Consider the following 20,442-nt stretch of genomic DNA (forward strand, 5'->3'; position numbering starts at 1 on the left):
AAAAGGAGTTCTGTGAAGCTGTACAAAATGAAACATTTTTATAGCCAGAATAGAATGGGGAAAGAATGTTATAGTAAGCAGAGAAGTAGGCTGCTGGAGGCAAAGTTACATTTCTCTAGTCTAGGGGGTGGTGCGGGGCTATCTAGTGCTGATCAGGTGATTTCTGATTGACTGGTTTAAGAGTACATTTCTGGTTAAGTCTTGGCTTTGGTGATGTGGGACTTAGTAAAAGCAACTCCATTTTTGGCCTGTTGTCTTGTTTTTAACAATTCCCCTCCTTCTGATCAGATTATCAGCCACACAGAGAGATGTGGTCAATATTTAAGGCCTTGGCATGATTCGTGCTACTGATTTGGAGTCCTCCATTATTTTTTTTGCTGAGTCTGTGGGGTATTCACAGGTAATGCTGTCGGGCTCACATTTTTAAATCAGTCATTCTCCTTGCTCTTTTTTTGATGTTCTAATCTTAGGGAGATCATCTTCTTGGTGGTTACTGGCTGTGAACACGCGTTTACAACTTTTGAGGTACCAAGGAGACTAATGATTATAAGCATGACTAGAGGTCAAGTGCACAAATTTGTACACATAAAGGGTCCAGCCCGCCTACCCTGATTGGGGCCATCTCAATGGGCCAGGGGGAGGGGATGAGAGAGTTTGGCCGGCTGGCTCCGCCCCCTGGGTCAAACTCCCAGTAGAGGGGCCAATGTGCATATTAGCCTTTTATTATATTGGATAATTCTCAATGTCTGAAATTCATTTCAGAGCCAAACCAATTAGGATAAAGTAAGTTTTAAAAAGACCCAGTTTTAAGGACTGACTTTCTTAAGCCAACTGGCTTCTTCTTATGTAGCTGAGTCTCAACTTCCTCAGAAGTGGCAATCCAACCTATGAGGTTACCTTTCTTGCTCACGCATTTTGTAATAGAGATAACATGAGCTTATTTGACTTTTAGTATACCTAGGTGGAATAAAGTATTATATTTAATTCTAATAACTCTAAAGACATGCCTGCTTTATTTGAACAAACAAACTTAAACTAGAAGTTTATCTTAGATCAAGTGACCTTGACAAACATTTGGTAAGACTCAAAGTCTTTGCTTTTTAGGTCGAATAAAGGTTAAACATTTAAAACAAAATAAATAAAACCTTTTATAATCTATTATCAAGAGCAGACCAATAGTCCAGGAACACTTTGTCCTCCTAGCTGATGAAAACAGTAGACTTACATAAAACAAAAACTTAATTTTCTTTCATTATGTGTTTTTAGTAGTCTCTATATTTTTGAGGGTATATACTTGATCTCAATAGAGCTCTTTAAAAATGAATTTTGGCTATACCATTCAGAGAAAGAAAAAATGACCCATGTTTAACATATAAGTATGCATAGACATGCAAAAATATATAGACCAATGCTACCAGAGATCTTGTAGCTTTCATTTTAAAATCTTAACTATGAGACAGGTACAACAATGCACAGCTTACTAGTATAAAAAAGAACACTTGGATCAAAACTGTGTTTCTGGCAGATGGGTAAGTCAAGGTTACTTGGTCAAGTGACAGATGGCTGAAGCTTTTTGCTAATATTTGTGAAGGAGATTTTTAAAGTTTTTATTTGTTCTTGACACATATAACAGGTTGTCGCATAATGTTTTATTTAACACTAAACATTTTGTTATAACACTAATGAATTGCCCCAGGGATTTAACTCATTTTTTTTTATATATATCAATAAGGCTGTGGTAAAATTGTAATTATTATGCATCATTTTGCTGCAGTTCCCAGAACCTATTGACATTGTTACGTGAGGACTTAATATAATTTTATAAAGGCTGTGGACAAGATTTTCAAGAAGAGTGCCTTTATAAGAATCTATATTTTTAAAAGCCTCTTTCCCACTTTTATTTACCTCCATCTCCTTTGATTGTGGGCAGTGTTTTACTTACCTTTTGGGGTGTTTACATCATAAATAAGCTCTTCCTAAAATTGTTCATGTTTCTATTTCATAATCCATTAATTTTATTTTCTGCAAGTATAGATTTTTCATTGCACTCTAAAAACAAATTACTTTCTGACTAAAATGACAGATATTCCATGCTTATAGTAAATTCCCTTCATGTTCTATAATATAGCAGAAACACTCTACATACTAGCAAGTACTAAAACATTATTGTTTGCAAAAAGGCAGAGCTAGTCTCCTTTCAGCCTCTGATCATAGCTTGCCCATCCATCAGTTAGCACATCATCTTGTTTTATATGTGTCTCTATTTAAAGACATCGTAGTTGTGACTGGCTTTTTTCACCTAGCATAACATTTTGAAGATTTATGTATGCTATATTCTAGTGTGTGGGTATACCACATGTTGTTTACCCATTTATCAGTTGATGAGTATTTCGGTTGTTTCCGGTTTGGGGCTCTTATGAATAACGCCGCTGTGAACATTGTGTACAAGTTTTTTGTGTGAACATGTTTCCATTTCTTTTGGGTATGTACTTAGATGTGGAAGTTCTGGGCCATCGGGTGACTCTCGTTTTCCAACGTGGCCCCGCTATTTTACATTTTCACCAGCAATGTACGAGGGGTCCGATTTTTAAAAATTCTCATGAATGTTTTTTATTTTATTTTATTTTTTAATCTTTAATTTCTTTATTGGTTAAGGTATTACAAATGTGTCCTCATCCCCCCAATAACCCGCAACCTCCCCACCCACTCATGTTCTCATCCCCCTGTTGTCCATGTCCATTGGTTTGGCTTATAATGCATGCATACATTCCTTTGATTGATCTCTTCCCCTTACCCCCACCCTCTCCTACTTTCCCTCTGGGGATTGATAGTCTGATCACTGTTTCTCTCTCTTTGGATCTGTCCCTGTTCATCAGTCTATGTTGTTCTTTATATTCCACAAAGGAGTGAGATCATGTGGTATTTATATCTTTCTCTGACTGGCTAATTTCACCTTCGCATAATGCTCTCCAGTTCCATCCATGCTGTTGCAAATGGCAAGAATTCCTTCTTTTTTTAGCGCAGTGTAGTATTCCATTGTGTAGATGTACCACAGTTGTGTTTATTTTTTACTGCATTTCTGGGAAATGTCCCCCCCATAACCCCCCCATAGGCATTTCCCTGGAGGCACCTCCCTACAGAAAGCAGATTAGTGACTGCCTGGGGTTAGGGTGGGAGGACAGGGCGGGGCACTGGGAAAGGGAGGCAACTGTTAATGGGTATGGGTTTAAAGTCCTACAATTGGCTCCTCTCTGAGAGGGCGTAGCTAGGCCCTAGGGGGCGTGGCTGGACACTAGGGCGGGCCCAGCCAGCTTAAAACCCTGCTGAGGGGCGGCTGCCCACACTGTGGTGGCTGTTAAGCATGGAGGCATGCAGGAGTGCGCTTGCCTCTGCAGAGTGGGCACTTTGCTGGGATGTCGGTGTCATCAGGAGTGTCAGGGCCCAGCTGAGAGGACATCGGCCAAGAGCAAGCAGTGTCATCAGGAGTGTCAGGGCACAGCTGAGACCGCAGCGGCCGAGGGCAAGCCAGCTCTGGCAAAAAAGCACCTCGAGGCTGACACGGAAGCGCAGTGCTGTGCGGGGAGTGGAGGAATCTCGAGCCCCATGCAGCCCCCGTACTGCTCGCTGCAGGACCTGCCAGTGGAGATGCTAGTGAAAATCTTCGCCTTGCTCCTGGGCACTGACCAGCCCAGCCTGGCCCAGGCCTGCACCAAATTCCACCACATCCTGCACACCGACAGCATCTGGAGATGGCGCTGCCGGGAAGAGTATGGCGTTCATGAAACCTTGCAGAACCTGAAGACGATCGGTATGTCTTATCAAGAAGTCTATGCCAAGCTGCTCCACCCATACAGAAACATTTTGGGATTGTGGCAGCTAGATAGAGACTATGGAACACTGCTGAATGTAGTGGTAGATGGCTTATGCATTACTGGTGGGACGTGCAGGCCTTCCCATAACACCCATGTGGATGACCCAATGCAATTCAAGCCCTCCTTTAGAATTCGCCTGACAGAAAGAAAATCAGCCACGCTGGAGTACCTGGATGACTTCTACAGCTTTTCCCACAGCCGCCACCTGCAGATTCAGAAGGACAGGTTCTGCATCCAGTGGATCCAAAGAGACCACCGAATGGATTTACCACCGAAGATTAGGAGAGAACAGGGGCTGGAGCTGGTGCGGGAGGACAGACAGCAGTATGACTGGGTGACCTACCGCCGCCTCTACCTCCCGCCAAGCCACCCGGGCGACCTCATCAGGCCAGGCCTCTTCCAATTCAAAGACGAGAGCTTCAGACCAAAGAAGATTGCCATACTCAGCTTCCATGGGAAGTATGCCAGGGTCACCGAGATCAGGGGAGGGTTAATCTGGACGTTTGAGATCCACCTCAGGCGCGGCATCCAGCTGCGAGATGGCCTGATCTTCCGCAACTTCAACGAGCTCTCCCGCGTGGTCCGGGAGATTGAAGAGCAGGTGATCTGGAAGCAGCAGCAGCAGCAAAAAGACGGGACTGAGGAAAGCCAGGGCCATGGCTGGCAGAGCCCCGCCCAGCCCAGCGTCGGGGAGTCCGGGGCTGCAGCTTCGGAGGAGCAGCCTGCTCTGTTTGTTCTGCCTGTGGGCGTGAGCTCAAGAGATCAGAACTACCCCCGAACCTGCAGGATGTGTTTCTATGGCATGCACAATGTTATCTTAAGTGGCTTCCACAACCTCATGCGCCTCCCTGGAGTCGTCATCCTGTTCGATCAGAACCACCTCGGGTTCATCTCGCTGGAGGAGAAATACTTCATCCTGCTTGGCAGAGTCCAGAACATCTTCCAGAATGTGGAGGCGCCATCCCCGCAGGCCTTCCTGGAGCTGCTCTCGAAAGTTCAATCCAGACACCCTGTGATGAGCAGCTTCCATGCACTTTGAAGATTTGGCCTTCTGACCAGGTTACCCACCTTTGTTTGTTTTTTAAATCCTCACCCGAGGATATTTTCCCATTGATGTTTAGAGAGAGTGGGGGAGAGAGGGAAAGACAGAAATAATCCATGTGAAAGAAACACATCAGTTGTTTGCCTCCTGCCCAAGCCGGGACCTGGGCCAGGCTGGGTATGAGCCAGCGACTGAGGTAGAAATAAACCTTAGACCAGTGGTCTCAACCTTCCTAATGCCGCGACCCTTTAATACAGTTCCTCATGTTGTGGCCACCCCCAATTTCATTGTTACCAGTTGAACATAATTAAAGCATAGTGATTAATCACAAAAACAATATGTGTTTTCCCATGGTCTTAGGTCTTCCCATCCACAGGTCCAGGCTCTATCCACTGAGCCAAACCAGCTAGGGCTGAGCATGTCTTTTTAAAAAGAAAGAAAGAAAAAGGAAAGAGCCTAAAGGTAGATAGTGGTAATTGTTAGATTGTACAACTCTGAATATAATAAAAACCACTGAATTGTACATTTTATTTTGTTTTTAATTAAATCTTTATTATTCAGATTATTACAGTTGTTCCTCTTTTTTCCCCAAATAGCTCCCCTCCACCCAGTTCCCACCCCACCTTCTGCCCTTACCTCTCTTTCCCACTGTCCTCATCCATAGGTGTATGATTTTTTTCCATTCTCTTCCTGCACCCCCACACCACTTTCCCCCTGAAAATTGTCAGTCCACTCCCTTTCTATGCCCCTGATTCTATTATATTCACCAGTTTATTCTGTTCATAAGATTATTTATTCACTTGATTTTTAGATTCACTTGTTGATAGATGTGTATTTGTTGTTCATAATTTGTATCTTTACCTTTTTCTCCTTCCTCTTCTTAAAGGATACCTTTCAGCATTTCATATAGTACTGGTTTGGTGTGATGAACTCCTTTAGCTTTTTCTTATCTGTGAAGCTCTTTATCTGACCTTCAATTCTGAATGATATCTTTGCTGGGTAAAATAAACTTGGTTGTACGTTCTTGGTATTCATCACTTTGAATATTTCTGGCCACTTCCTTCTGGCCTTCATAGTTTCTGTTGAGAAATCAGCTGACAGTCCTATGGTTACTCCCTTGTAAGTAACTGACTGTTTTCCTCTTGCTGCTTTTAACACCTTTTGTACAGCTCATGAGCTTTCTCGTGTTTCGCGCGCCATCTGTTAAGGACCGCTCATGAGTTTTCTCGTTTTTCACGTGCCATCTGTTATAGACCTTAGATGTCAACACACTGTCTTGTCCACATCGAATGAAGCGATCTCATTGGTGGAAACCGTACAGGTCAATCTATGAAAAACTATATAATTGCACGAACACATAAAGCATTGCAGTTACATTGTATTTTGGTCATTCTGTCTGTTCAGAATGGTTTACATATTTTTAAATGGGTTTACTATTTTTTTTAATATTTTAATAATTTTTATTTCTTAAAGTATTACAAAGAGTATTACATATGTCTCCTTTCTTCCCCCCCTTGACATTCCCCCGTCCCTACCCCCCGCCCCCCCCCCCGCCCCGTGTCTTGTGTCCATTGGTTAATCTTATATGCATGCATATAAGTCCTTCAGTTGGTCTCTTAATCCCCCCCCCAACCCTCCCCAGGCTTCCCACTGTAGTTTAACATTCTGTTCAATGTTGCTCTGCTTCTGTATCTACCCCTTTTCATCAGTCCATACTGGTCCCCTTTATTTGTCCCAACCTCACTGGAGTAGTCTCAACCTCACCAGGGCCGTCTGAGCCTCACCAGGGCCGTTTCAACCTCACCGGGGCCGTCCCTACCTCAGGGGGGCCCTTTCAACCTGACCGGGGTCGTCCCTACCTCACGGGGGCCGTTTCAACCTCACCGGGGTCGTCCCTACCACACCGGGGCCGTTTCAACCTGACCGGGGTTGTCCCTACCACACCGGGGCCGTTTCGAACTGACCGGGGCCGTCCCTACCTCGCGGGGGCCGTTTCAACCTCACCGGGGTCGTCCCTACCACACCGGGGCCGTTTCAACCTGACCGGGGTTGTCCCTACCACACCGGGGCCGTTTCGACCTGACCGGGGTCGTCCCTACCTCACGGGGGCCGTTTCAATCTCACCGGGATTGTCCCTACCTCACAGGGGCCATTTCAACCTCACCGGGGTCGTCCCTACCTCACGGGGGCCGTTTCAACCTCACCGGGGTTGTCCCTACCACACCGGGGCCGATTCAACCTGACCGGGGTTGTCCCTACCACACCGGGGCCGTTTCGACCTCACCGGGGTCGTCCCTACCTCACGGGGGCCGTTTCAACCTGACCGGGGTTGTCCCTACCACACCGGGGCCGTTTCAACCTCACCGGGGTCGTCCCTACCTCACGGGGGCCGTTTCAACCTCACTGGGGTTGTCCCTACCACACCAGGGCCGTTTCGACCTGACCGGGGTCGTCCCTACCTCACGGGGGCCGTTTCAACCTCACCGGGATTGTCCCTACCTCACGGGGGCCGTTTCAACCTCACCGGGGTTGTCCCTACCACACCGGGGCCGATTCAACCTGACTGGGGTTGTCCCTACCACACCGGGGCCGTTTCGACCTCACTGGGGTCGTCCCTACCTCACGGGGGCCGTTTCAACCTGACCGGGGTTGTCCCTACCACACCGGGGCCGTTTCAACCTCACCGGGGCCATCCCAGCCTTACTGAGGAAACAGGAAGTTTGGCCCTCTGTCCCCTGCCGGGGGCTCCCCACCAGACAAAATCTCCAGGCGTTCCTGGTGGTTGAACATCCAGCACTCCTACCCTCCACCAAGTGCACAGACTGCCTGTCTGCTGTCCCCCAGCGCCCCACAAGAGACTGGGACCAGTGGGCATGTTTGTGCGCTTGCTGGTACAGCAGTTCCACAGTGCCGGCCCAGTCAGGCCCAGGCCTGGCTGGCCCCGGACCCGACTCTGCCCCCCGATTGCGTCCCTCCCAGATGCAAGGAGCTGAAATCTGCAGCCTGCTGGGATGGGCTCTGTACTTGGTGCCTCTGCACATCCTACTCAGTCTCAATGCACTTCTTTCTATGCGAGGAGTTGAAATCTGCAGTTTGTTGGGTTGGGCTCTGTACTTGGTGTCACATCCTACTCAGTCTCAATGTTCTTTCTCTCCTTCCAGTTGTAGAGCTTCCACTGGGCCAACTTTCCCATGGTTCTGTATGATAGGTGTTTGTCTGATATTTGGTAGTTTCGATGTTGTTGTGTGAGGTAGCACGCACAGGTCTCTTCCTTATGCCGACATCCTGGTTCTCCTGGGTCTGCTTCTTGCGTGTGTCTCCCATGGCTGCGAGCAGTTGAAGTCTGCAATTTGTTGGGATAGGCTGCAAAAGCGCAGGTGGGTCTTTTTGTGCACCTGGCACAGCTTGGATGGGGATGTAAATTGATTAGGGCTGAGTCTCAGGGAGTCGCCATGGCAGAGCAAATAGCACTGGCTGAGTCTCTGCGGCCCCTTGAATCTCTGCCAGGGCTTTGTGTCCCCCAGTGCCGGCGAGCAGCTGTGCAACAGAGTCTCCCTCGCTTTCTGATGGCTGCAAGGCCGTGCTGCCTCTCCCCGTAGGGTCTGGTGCCTCATGATCCCGCCTGAACCAGCTCAGTGGATTTGAAAGTTTGCAGAAGCAAAGGCGTTTCTACTTGTGAGTCTGGCACAGCCCAGATGGGAATGTAAATTGCATAGGGCGGGGTCACAGGGAGTCTCCGGGGCGGAGACTCAGCGGCCCCTTGCCTATCCAGGACACCAGGACTTTGCGTCCCCCAGTGCCGGCGAGCAGCCGAGCGCCAGAGCCTCCCTCGCTTTCTGACCGCTGGAAGGCCGTGCCGTCTCTCGCCTTGGGGCCTGAGGCCTCAGAGACCCGCCCGAACCAGCTCAGTGGATTTGAGAGTTTGTAAAAGCACAGTCATTCCCTCTTGTGCTTCTGGCACAGCCCTGAGGGTAGGGCGGGGTCTCAGGGAGTCGCCAGCATGGAGGAAATAGCGATGGCGACGTCTCAGCGCCCCTCGCCTCCCCGGGACACCAGGACTTCTTGTCCCTCAGTGCCGGCGAGCAGCCGCGTGTCAGAGCTTCCCTCGCTCTCCGACCACTGCAAGGCCGTGGCCGCCTCTCCCTGTGGGATCTGGGGCCTCAGAGACCCTCCCCGAGCAAGCCCAGAGGATTCGAGGGTTCGTAAAAAACCGAGAATCCATTTGCAGCCCGCGTGGCGTGTGACTGCGTACCTCTGGTTTTGGTGCCTCCGTAGCTCCCACTCAGTCTCACTGTGCTTCTTTCTTTTCCTCCAGTTGTAGATCTCCCACTGGGCCAACTTCCCCATGGTTCTGAGTGGCAGTTGTTTACTTCATAGTTGATAGTTTCAATGATGCTGTGAGAGAGCAGCACACACAGGTCTGCTCCCTACGCCGCCATCTTGGTTCTCTGGGTTTACTATTTTAACCAATAAGAGGGCAGAGCTGCATCTAACACATATGTTTGAATTTCACTCATTCCTCAATGACTCAAGTGACTTCTTTGCCATATGGAACTATTGGTTTTGAATACTGGAAGCAAAATTGTTTTTCTCAATTTTTATCTTATGTACAATTGAAATAAACTGGTACCATATTAACACAGGTTTAATCTGCATTGCTCACATTTCCCATCACTCTTTTTAAGTCTAAGCATTCAATAATGCATTAAATGAAGTCTAGGTTTGTAGTACTTGTCATCTTCCCTGGTGTAAATGTTCTCATCATCATCACTGTCAAACTGCTAAAATGATAGCACTGAACATGGACATGATAAGATATTTCAGTAGAACATCATATCTTTTATTTCCAACATACTGATACAGTAGCAACAAATATGCTCAAGACAAGACCTTTCATAATTACAGAGTAAAATAATTGGGACGTGGCAAGTTTTATACATTACTAAAAGTTTGTTTAAGTACAATTGATTTAACTGTAAATTTTTTTAAACATTCACTTTTGGTGGTTCCATACATGCCTGCATCCCTGAACCCAACTTCCTCCTGCCCTCCTCAGTGCTTCTTCCTCGGCATATGGAATAACTGCTGCAAGGACATATTCCACCTTTGTAATCAGTTATTTGAAATATCCTCCCCAATAAAGAGAGAATATACAAATTGACTGTCACACCATCACAGAGATGGCTGTGCCCACAGTGGTGGCCATGTTCTGTAATGAGCCTTAACAAGCAATCAGCAGGAACTTGAGGCTGCATGGCATCTGGCCGGGGCAGGGACCTGAGGTTGTGCCCCTGACCCAGTGGGGCTTAACAGAAGAAGGTTGGGCCAGCCAGGTCTGGATCTTGTCCAATGGGAGTGGGACAAGATGGGTCTGGGTCTCAAGCAATTTTGAGGTGCCACGGGTGGATGGGGACTTGACTCTGGGTCCTGCAGTGCACCTCAGACTCTGACAGGAGGAATATTTTTCATATACATTTTACTAATTTTCTTTCATCTCTGACACTTCTATTATAGAGAAAGGGCAAATAGCAATATTAAAATATTTCCTCCAATTAATTCCCTTTTAATTTGCACAAATTTTGTGCACTGGGCCACTAGTATCCATATAAAGGAAACACATATAAAACCCCATGAATCCTATTCTTGCCATACACCATTACCTATTATCATGGAGATTCTTGTATCTCTCCATTTCCCGGTACATTAGTGGGTTATTTTACTTAAAATCCCAGATATATGTGGCCATGCATGGATAGCATAGTGGGTCAGAGCCTCATCTTAGTAATGCCAACGTTGCATGTTCCATCTCAGGTTAGGACAATAAAAAGATTCAACCAAAGAATGCATAAAATTTGCCGAAACCGGTTTGGCTCAGTGGATAGAGCAGAACCCAAGAAAAGGCCCTGGTAGGAATTTGGGTTCTGTGTCTGCCTGAGAGGAGCTGGCCAGGGCTCTTCGGTCTCCACCCAGAGGTCTCTCCAGGCTGCTCTTCCCCATCCCCAAGTCACCTGACCCACTGCAGCTGCACCTCCTTCTGTATCTGGGGGCACCTCCTGATTCTTTGGTTCCCCGGATCGGTTCATCTTTGGGAAGTCCTGCCTGCAACCCAGGTACATGCCCTTGACTGGAATCGAACCTGGGATCTTTCAGTGGGAGATGTGCAGGAGGCAGCTGATTGATGTTTCTCTCTCATCGATTCATCTAACTCTCTATCTCTCTCCCTTCCTCTCTGTAAAAAATCAATAAAATATATTTTAAAAAATTAGTGGGACAACAAATTGATCTTTCACCCTCTCTCCCCATTTTTCTCAGTCTCTAAAGTCAGTATGTTTGATTTATTCACCCAATCAGTCCACACAGATGTGAACACCAGCACAGCCCAGGGGCCCCGTGGTGACCAGAAGCCAAGGTTCTCATGAGGGCAGAGCACAACATGACTGAGGTGACACAGGGGAGGTGCTGCTGTCAGTGTCACTGGTGCGGAACTGGGGTGAGCTACACAATCACCCACAAGGAATGATGATGTCAGTGTGCTCCCTGAAACTAAAACCGAAGTGACCAGGAGAAGCTCTGGGCCTGGACAAGCCCCTGTGGACTCTGCACCCTCCAGCCAGGTGTTGAGGTGGGGCTATTTCAGATTCAGGTGGTTGAGGAGCCCAGATTGCTCTCAGGTGTCAAGACTGGGAGCCATGGTGGCAGCTGGGCAGGTGGGTGTGGGCAGGCAAAAGCCCAGAGCAGTTGCCAGGCAGAGCTGGTGCTGGGTCCTTTTGTGTGGATCTGAGGCTCTCTCTAGTCCAAACCCAGGCTGGTGGCCACTCTGTCCCATGGTTAGTGTGAAATGGACTAAGCTCTGCTGCACGGGTGACTGTGGGATCTGACTAGGAGTTGGCATTCCCTCCAAGAAAATTGATGATCAAGGAAGGTGCAAACTATTACCTATAATAAGTCCTTCCGCCATTGAGCTGCCCAGGGAGGGAGTGGGCGACCTCTGCACAAGCTGATTATCTGCCCAGCAGGAGGGTTGCTGGCTGCTGAGCCAAGTGAGCCTCTGGTGGGTTGGGGTGTCTTCAAGTTTAGAGACTAAAGGAAGTGGTAGATATTTATAAAACTGCTAAGAGAAAATGACCCTGATCTGTCCTTAATAGGTAAACATCCACCCAGACGTGGCCTGTGTGCACAACGGTAAGAGCATCATCCCTCACACCTGAAGGGGGTGCGTTAGATTCCAAGTCTTGGGCATGTACCTGGGTTGCAGGTTGGATCCCTGGCCCCCATTGGGGTACATGGTGGAAGCAGGCAGTTGATGTGTCTCTCTCACATCAATGTTTCTCTCTCTTTCCCTACCCATCCCCTACTTTCTCTATGAAAATCAGAGAAAAATATCCAAATATGAGGATCTATATCATAAAAGGCCTGTGGTCATGATGCTGTAATGGTGTCATGACCAAATAAGCAGCAGCTCTCGAGGCGGGCAGGGAAGGGCAAGAGCTACCAGCCTTAGAGAGCTGAGAGCAGCAATGGGCGGGGTGGCCAGCTGAGGCTGGAGGAAGAGAGCTACTTGTACATGATTTCATGTGCACTCAGCCTCTAGTTAACAGTAAAAGGGAACCCCCCCCCCCCACTGCCCTGAGATAGGTCATCTGCCTGCACAGCCCACCCTTACTCATTCTTCTCTGTCTTTGCCTAGGATATTCCCACTGCCTTTGGGGCATGGTCTATCCTTTCCAGGGGTTGGCAAAGCAAGAAAAGGCCCTGGTAGGAATTTGGGTTCTGTGTCTGCCTGAGAGGAGCTGGCCAGGGCTCTTCTGTCTCCACCCAGTGGTCTCTCTAGTCTGCTCTTCCCCATCCCCAAGTCACCTGACCCACTGCAGCTGCACCTCCTTCTGTATCTGGGGGCGCCTCTTGATTCTTTGGTTCCCTGGATCGGTTCAACTTTGGGAAGTCCTGCCTACAGCCATCCCACACACACCCCTGAGCCCCACTAGAATTGTTTGAGTCTCTGTTTTGGGATAATTTCCCACTTTGATTTAATTAAAAATAAAGCCCCCCTCTTTAGCCTCAGAACAGTATGCAAAGTTATGAATGAGGCTGTGACAGTTACAAGCACAGGGACACCTGTGTCTCAGTCATTGAGAAGCACTGTTGGGACCGAGACCTGGGGTGAGAGGAAGAACTGGAACCTTCCATGTGGTGCACGTGCTGTTAAGTTGGCACTTCCCTACGTGGAGGTGCGCGATCTCTGACAGAAGGTGCGCTCAGGGAGAACAGGTGACTGAATTGCTTTAAAAGACCTGAGGCTGCTCCATAGGGCCTCTGTCATGTCACTTGAAAACCGCAGTCGTAGAGAAGATGGGAAATGGGGGTGGGGTTCACCTGGCAGGACAAGAACTCGGCCCCATTCTGGGGACTAGGAGCCATGGAGAGACTCCTCTAGGGCAGGCCCACCACCCAGGAGACCCTGAGTCACGTGTTGTGGGTTTGAGCCTGGCTTCTCTCGCTGAGCATGTTGTCAGGTTGGCCAAGTTGCAGTGTGAATGACCTGCGTGTGGACACATCTGCTGGCTATTTGCTGCCCAGTGGGTGGGCTATTGTGTGATTCTCAAAAAGAGACACAAAACTCAAAACCTCTTTTATTTAAAAAGAAAAACATATGGAGAATCTTTTAGGTTAAAACAATAACAACAACAACAACAGAAAGACCTCATCCCTAACGTATTCTCAAGGCTGCCTCAGGAGAAGATATAAATCCTTCCAGAGAGAGAGATGACTGCACATCTGCAGGAGGCCATTCGAACTAAACCCCACCCGGGCCCATTACTCCTTCCCTCTGTGGCTCTTCCTGTGGGCCTTCTTAGATCGATTTGAGTGGCACCTGCATCTGTGACTATGGTGATGACCTGTGGACTTGGAGCAGGAGGTGTGTGGTCTATCGTAGGATCTGCAGTGGTGACTTCTTAGACTCCTACACTGATACCTCTCTGGGACACGAGAGGAAGGGCTCCTTCTCTTGAGACTGGGTCTCTGCCTACTGGGATGCCAGTACCCACTTCTTCTGTACCGCAGGGTGGGAGAGCGATGGGGCTAGTCCAAGTTCCGGTAGCTTCTCCCCCGGTGATGGAGTGATGGTATCCTCTCCAACCTCACATCCTTTTCTTCCTGCTGTTCAGTGGACTTGACATCATCTATGTCCTGGTCCAGAGCACTAGCTGCAATTGCTCAGCTCCCTCGAACACATAGTCTTTCTGTTGCCAGGCCAGAATGACATCACGGATTCTCTCACTTTACAGAAGTTTATCAATGAACTCATCTACATGCATCAGTTCAAACTTTGCATTTCAGTTCTGGCTCCTAATTATTCTGTTGACATTGACAGAGGCTCCAAGTACTTTTAGGAATCAATTGCATTGCCTGTCAGCCTCATGGAAAGTGCTCCCAACATGCAGGCAAACAGAAGTCTTCATTTTTTATAAACTCAACAATGATGTCCTTCTCCACCTGAATCTGAAGCCGTTTCAAGGTCAATCACAGAAAGGGAGACACTACCCACAAACCTTAATGCCATGACTTTATGGACCACAAGTCTGGGGGTCAGTCCAAAGGACTCCTCTCTCCAGTGCAGGACTCATAGATTCGAGTCCGAATGATCTTCACCTGATATGGAGGGAGGTGCCATGGATGCTCTGATCCTCCGTCACTATGAGGTTCACCATTTTTAGAGCCTGTTGCCCTTATTGCGTGCCTTCATTAGCTGCTTCTTGGATGTGCCCTGACTGAGGATCGGACCCACAACATGGACCTATCTGGATGACCCTCTAGCCACAGAGCTACGGGACCAGGGCTTGAATGAGTTCGCAGTGTCCTCCTTCTTATTTATCTCCTCTCAAAGGCACGTACTCAGCTCCTCCCCCCTCCCCCACTGTGACCCCTCCCCCAGGTGAGTCCTGCTGATCTGTAACCTACTCACATAGCACCAGCATTTCCCCACCCCAGCAGCATGTGTCTTTGTGCAGAACCAGATTTCTCTTACATTTTATGAGGTTGAGTTTCTCACCCATTGCCTGTATCGCTCCCAGGCTTTGTTTACAGTCCTTGGAAAGACCTCATCCCTGTGTTGATTTTGGGTGCAGTTGTGGAACTGGTGAGTGGGGTAGGGGTTAGTGTTGGGGTGAAGTCAAAAGAAAAGGGAGAAAAGGGGAGGGGAGGAATAAATGTGAACAGAAGGAGACTTTATCCTTTGATCTCGCAGTATGAATTGAGATGATGGTATACTGCGTGTTCATGATGTTTCCTTGAGATGTACATATTAAGCCAGACAACCGAGGGGTCCAGGCTGCCTGTCCTACTTGAGCCAATAAAGCACAGACAGGGTGGAATCATATATGAGCGTTTATTCCAATAATGCGGGTGGTATGGGAGAGCAGCAGGTCACGCAGGAAGATCTGCTCTGTACCCCACTCTCCCATAAGCCAGCGGGCTGTACAGGGAACAAGGACAAAGTTTCCATGGGGAAGTGGGCAAAAGGAGTAAGGATGGGTATAATGGTCACAGATTACAGGCAATGTGGGCAGTGTGGGCTGGGGGGTTGCAAAGGGCAGGGGGCATCCAGGAGTCCATTGTTTCCTTTCCTCAACAAGGTTGTTAATCTTTCCATGATAGTGGGCAGCTCCCACATGGGGAGGATGGCAGCTTTCCAGGTGAGCTCCCAGGTCCCGCATGTAACTCCCAGCCAGGTTAGAATGTGCTTTCTTAAATCAGAACAAACAATTATGTGTAACACAGCATGAGTAATGTTTCTTATAATTATTTCTCATACATAATAAGTAGTCCCAAATAGTCTATTTCTGCCACTGACATGTACGCTTGCCACACCTGTAGCTTTAGTCTGTGTGTGAATGGGGTTCCCCACAATGATTCTTATTCATTTATTTGATTTATCTATTTTATTTTAAAACCTGTATGGTTTTATTAACTGACGGTCTCCCCAGTTAATTCAATTTGGAAAAAAAAAGAGAGGGAGACAGAAAAAGATATAATGATTAGTCAGGTGTCCTGTTAATACTCACTTGCTTTTAAAGTCCCAGCCCCCAAATGTGTCTAGGACCTTCTCAGAAGTCCAGGATGGCTCCTCCCACAAAAATCCATTTGAGAGGGACTAAGGCACACCAGCCTGCTGGTGACTATCAAATTGTTTCACCTCCAAGTGGGCTGGCAGGGCCCCTGTTCTGATCACTGCCTTATGCAGATGTTCCAAGAGCCCCTTCTGCTGCCAACGTCATCCTGTGCAGCCTCCCAGGTGGCCAGCGACTGGATCTGACCAGAGGGCATGCTTCCGGGCACCCACACCAATTCCTGGGGTGAGAGATGGTACCCCAAGGGGACACCGGAGGGTTGGAAGAGCAGGGGCAGGTGTGGCTCAGCCTGGGGTGGGCAGGGGCAGGGAAGAACACATTGTCTTTTCCATCACCCCTTGGCAGATTGCCTATGCAGCTGCCTGTGGCCAGGGTGCACAGTCTCAAAGGGAAACACACAGACACCTCAGGCACAGAAACACACAGAACACTCCCGCCTAAGATGGGGTGCAGGGCTTATGGCCAGGCTCACCGAGACCAACACTATAGACACAGGCAGCAACTTGAGGGGAACACACACACCAACACACAAATAAGAACACACTCAGCCACCCAGACAGTGCAACAGGGCAATCCCACAAACACAACAGACACAAATACACACACCAGAACCGACATACGTGGAAACAGAAAAAGGACACAAAGAGGACACACACACACACACACACACACACCAGAAACACCTAAAGGGGTAGCAAATTTACACATACAACCAACACGCCCACATGCAAATAAACACTCCTCAAATCCCGAGTCATACTAATTCACTGACTTGAAGGAAACATTAAGAATTAAGGTGCTGCCCTGGCCAGATGGCTCAGTTGGTTGGAGCATCATTTAATTTACTCCCCGGACCCTCAGAAAAAATTGAGGGTTCAATCTTGGTAAGGGGCTATACCTCGGTTGAGGAATCCATACCTGCTCGGGGCTCATAAGGGAGGCAACTGATCAATGTCTCCTCTCATTTTGATGTTTCAATTTTTTTCTCTCCCTTTCTCTCTCTCTGAAATCAATGACCATATCCTCAGATTAAGATGCAAAATGTATTAAGTTGAGTTTTCAAGAACATCCCATTAAATCCAGAGCAATTCCTCTAAAACTGTCATCAGAATCATCTGAACCCAGTGGTAGTCTGTCTCCTTTGACCTAAGAGGCTAAGACCATCGATATCATGGATCTCAGGAAGATCCCACACTATTAGGGTCATTGTCATAATCCTCTTCCTCCTTACATTTAAGCATTAAATTCTCATGATTTCTGAATAAAGTCATCACTTAATTTTTTCAACGTAAGTTAATCTTTGAGAGATAAAAATGAACTTACCCCTGGGAGAAGGCAGTTCTGAGAGATTCCAACATGGCTTTAGGGAGATAGTGGGGTGGGTAGATCCCATGGTCAGCTAGAAAGTGTGCGTTACATAGAGAAACACAGGTTTCTAATGTGTGAAAACACTGCCAGCAGCACAGGAAGCAGGAGCCAGCCAGCTTGCAGCCTTTCATAAAGCAGAGCGACCCCTGGAGACCACTTGGAAGCCGATGTTGGGTTTCTAGAGATGGTTTCTTGAGAAAAATGTATTGAAATGTCTAAGGCTCCGCATTATCTCAGATAAGGTTTCATTGGTTGCACATCCTGCCCTATATTTGTGACCTGTGGCCTGACCTTCTGAAATTCTGTGGGAAGTTATCATCATTGCTGCCTCCTTGAAAAGTTCTGTAGTTGTCATTTTCCTCTGGAGCACTGTGCTTGCGGTGAGTATACGAAGTACCTTACAGACACACTTTAATAATAAAAAAGCAAGTTGTTTCAGCCCCAGGACCTTCCCTTTGCACTCAGTCCTGCAAGGTTACCTCTGGACACAGAGTTTGCTGGAGGTGCCCACAGCAGCCCTTCCGAAGGCAGCCCGGGGCTGAGATAAACTGTGAGTCTTCCCGAGGGAAAAGTGAAGTGCTCACCCAGCACTCACAGCCCAGCCAGGACCCCACCTTCTGATCCTGGTTGTTCAAAGCAGCCACAGGGCCACCCTTCAGCTACCAAATGGGCCTGGCATGCTCCCTGAAGGCCCTCCACCTGGACTCTGCCACCCCTTCCTAGACTTGCTCAGCAAGATCCCCACCGACTACCCCTGGCTCCACCTTCCCCTGAGCTCCCGCCATCTGTGCCAGCTCTCCTGCCCATGGTTTGTGGGCTGTCCTCCACTAGAACCCCAGTTCTCAAAGGAAGGAGACTATGTACTTCCAGAGTCTGAAAGAGGCGGGCTCAACAACATCCATGCCCTCAGACACTACAGATCTCATGTGTGCCTGCCCTTGGCTGGTGTCCCTCCATCCAGCCTGATTCAAGTTCTGGTCTCTAGAGCCTTCCTTTCACCCACCCACTTAAGAACCCAGGCCCATGGACTGGCAGTAAACGCCCTCACCAACCATGTTCAACCCACAGCCCAGCAGCACACTGTCCCCTAGAGCTCAGGGCTCATCATCTCAACACAGCATCAGGGGTGTGCTCTGCACAGGCCAACCTAGGGAGGGGAGACACTAGCCACAGCACATCCCTACAATGTGCTATGATGTAAAGGCCAAGCCCCTCCTTCTAGAAACCCTTGTATTGCAGAATGTTCCCGCCATTAAAAAAAACACAGCACCATTTCCTGGAAAATCCATGGTACCTCCAGGACCTTTTAAGGACAGGGATTCATTTTTAATTAAATCAAAGTGGGAAATGACCCCAAAAATTCAAAAGCGGAGACTCAAATGACTCCAGTGGTGCTCAGGGCTGTGTGTGGGATGGCTGTAGGCATGACTTACCAAAGATGAACCCATCAGGAGACCAAAGGTTCAGAAGGTGCCCCCCATACAGAAAGAGGTGCAGATGCAGTGGGTCAGGTGACTTGGGGATGGGGAAGAGCAGGCTGGAGGGAGCACTGAGCAGAGACAGACGGTGCCTGGCCAGCTCCTCTTAGGCAGACACAGAACCCAAATTCCTACCAGGCCATATCTTGGGCTTCATTCTGCCAACCCCTGGGAGGGACAGACAATGCCCCAACTGCAGTAGGAGAATCCCCGGCAAAGGCAGGAAAGAGTGAGGAGGGGGCGCTGTGCAGGCTGTGGGTGAATGGTTCTCTCTCTCGCTCTCTCTCTCTCTCTCTCTCTCTCTCTCTCATTTCTTTGGTTAATCCTCAACTTAGGATATTTTTTCATGGTTTTTACAGAGAGTGGCAGGTAGGGGTTAGGTAGGGGAAAAGAGAGAGAAAAACATTGATGTGAGAGAGACCCATTGACTGGATGCCTTGCCCATGCACCCCAAGTGGGGCTGGGGATCCAACCTGCAACCCAGGTACATGCCCAAGACTGGGAATCTAATTCGCCACCCTCAGGTGTGTGGGATGACCCTCTTACCATTGAACCACACTGGCCGAGTTGGGGTGGATGTTTACCCCGTAAGGAAAGATCAGGGCCATTTTCTCTTCGTAGTTTGATAAAGATCAATCACCTCCTTTAGTCGCTAAACTTCAACACACTTCCATCACACCAGAGGCTCACTTGGCTCAGCAGCCAGCAACCCTCCTGCTGGGCAGACGATCAGCCTGTGCAGGTCAATGTTGGAAGCGATTTATTACAGTGGAATGGGTGGGGCCTTCCAGGATCACAAATTCTCTTGGAGCTCATGCTGGCTCCTAGGTCAGGTCCCTTAGTAACTCATGCAGCAGAGCTTAGTCCATTTCCCACTAACCATGGGACAGAGTGGCCACCAGCCTGGATTTGGACTAGAGAGGACCTCAGAGCCACACACGAGAACCCAGCACCAACTCTCCCAGACAACTGCTCAGGGCTTTTGCCTGCCCACATCCTTCTGCCCAGCTGCCACTGTGGCTCCCAGCCTTGACACCTGAGAGCAAGCTGGGTTCCTTGACCACCTGAATCTGAAATAGCCCCACCTCAACACCTGGCTGGAGGGTGCAGAGAGCACAAGGGGCTTGTCCAGGCCCAGAGCTTCTCCTGGCCGCTTCGGTTTTAGTTTCAAGGAGCACACTGGCGTCATCATTTCTTGTGGGTAACTGTGTAGCTCACCCCAGTTCCCTACCTGCTACACTAACAGCAGAGGCACCTCGCTCGTGTTCCCTCAGTCATTTCCTGCTCGTGCTCTGCCCTCATGAAACCCTGGCTTCTGGTCACCATGGGATCCCTGAGCTGTGCTAGTGTTCTCATGTGCATGGATTGACAGGGTGAATGAAACAAATATATGGATTTCAGAGAGTGAGAAAAATGGGGAGAGAGAAACATTTATTTGTTCTTCCACTGATTTTAAACATTCCTTGGTTGATTCTTGTAAACTGCCCTCACCTGGAATTGAATCTGAACCCTTGGGTTTATCCAGATGAGGCTGAGACTCACTCCACAACCTA

General features: G+C 48.4%; 1 pseudogene; it reads left to right on the forward strand.

Annotated features, from left to right (window-relative positions):
• The first annotated feature begins 3,369 nt into the window (after positions 1-3,369).
• LOC139019282 (F-box only protein 31 pseudogene) lies at positions 3,370-4,911 on the forward strand (annotated as a pseudogene).
• Positions 4,912-20,442: the final 15,531 nt, after the last annotated feature.

This window comes from Myotis yumanensis, unplaced genomic scaffold, assembly GCF_028538775.1.
Source record: "Myotis yumanensis isolate MYYU_CA2020_CCGP unplaced genomic scaffold, mMyoYum1.0.hap1 SCAF_11, whole genome shotgun sequence".
Lineage (NCBI taxonomy): Eukaryota > Metazoa > Chordata > Mammalia > Chiroptera > Vespertilionidae > Myotis > Myotis yumanensis.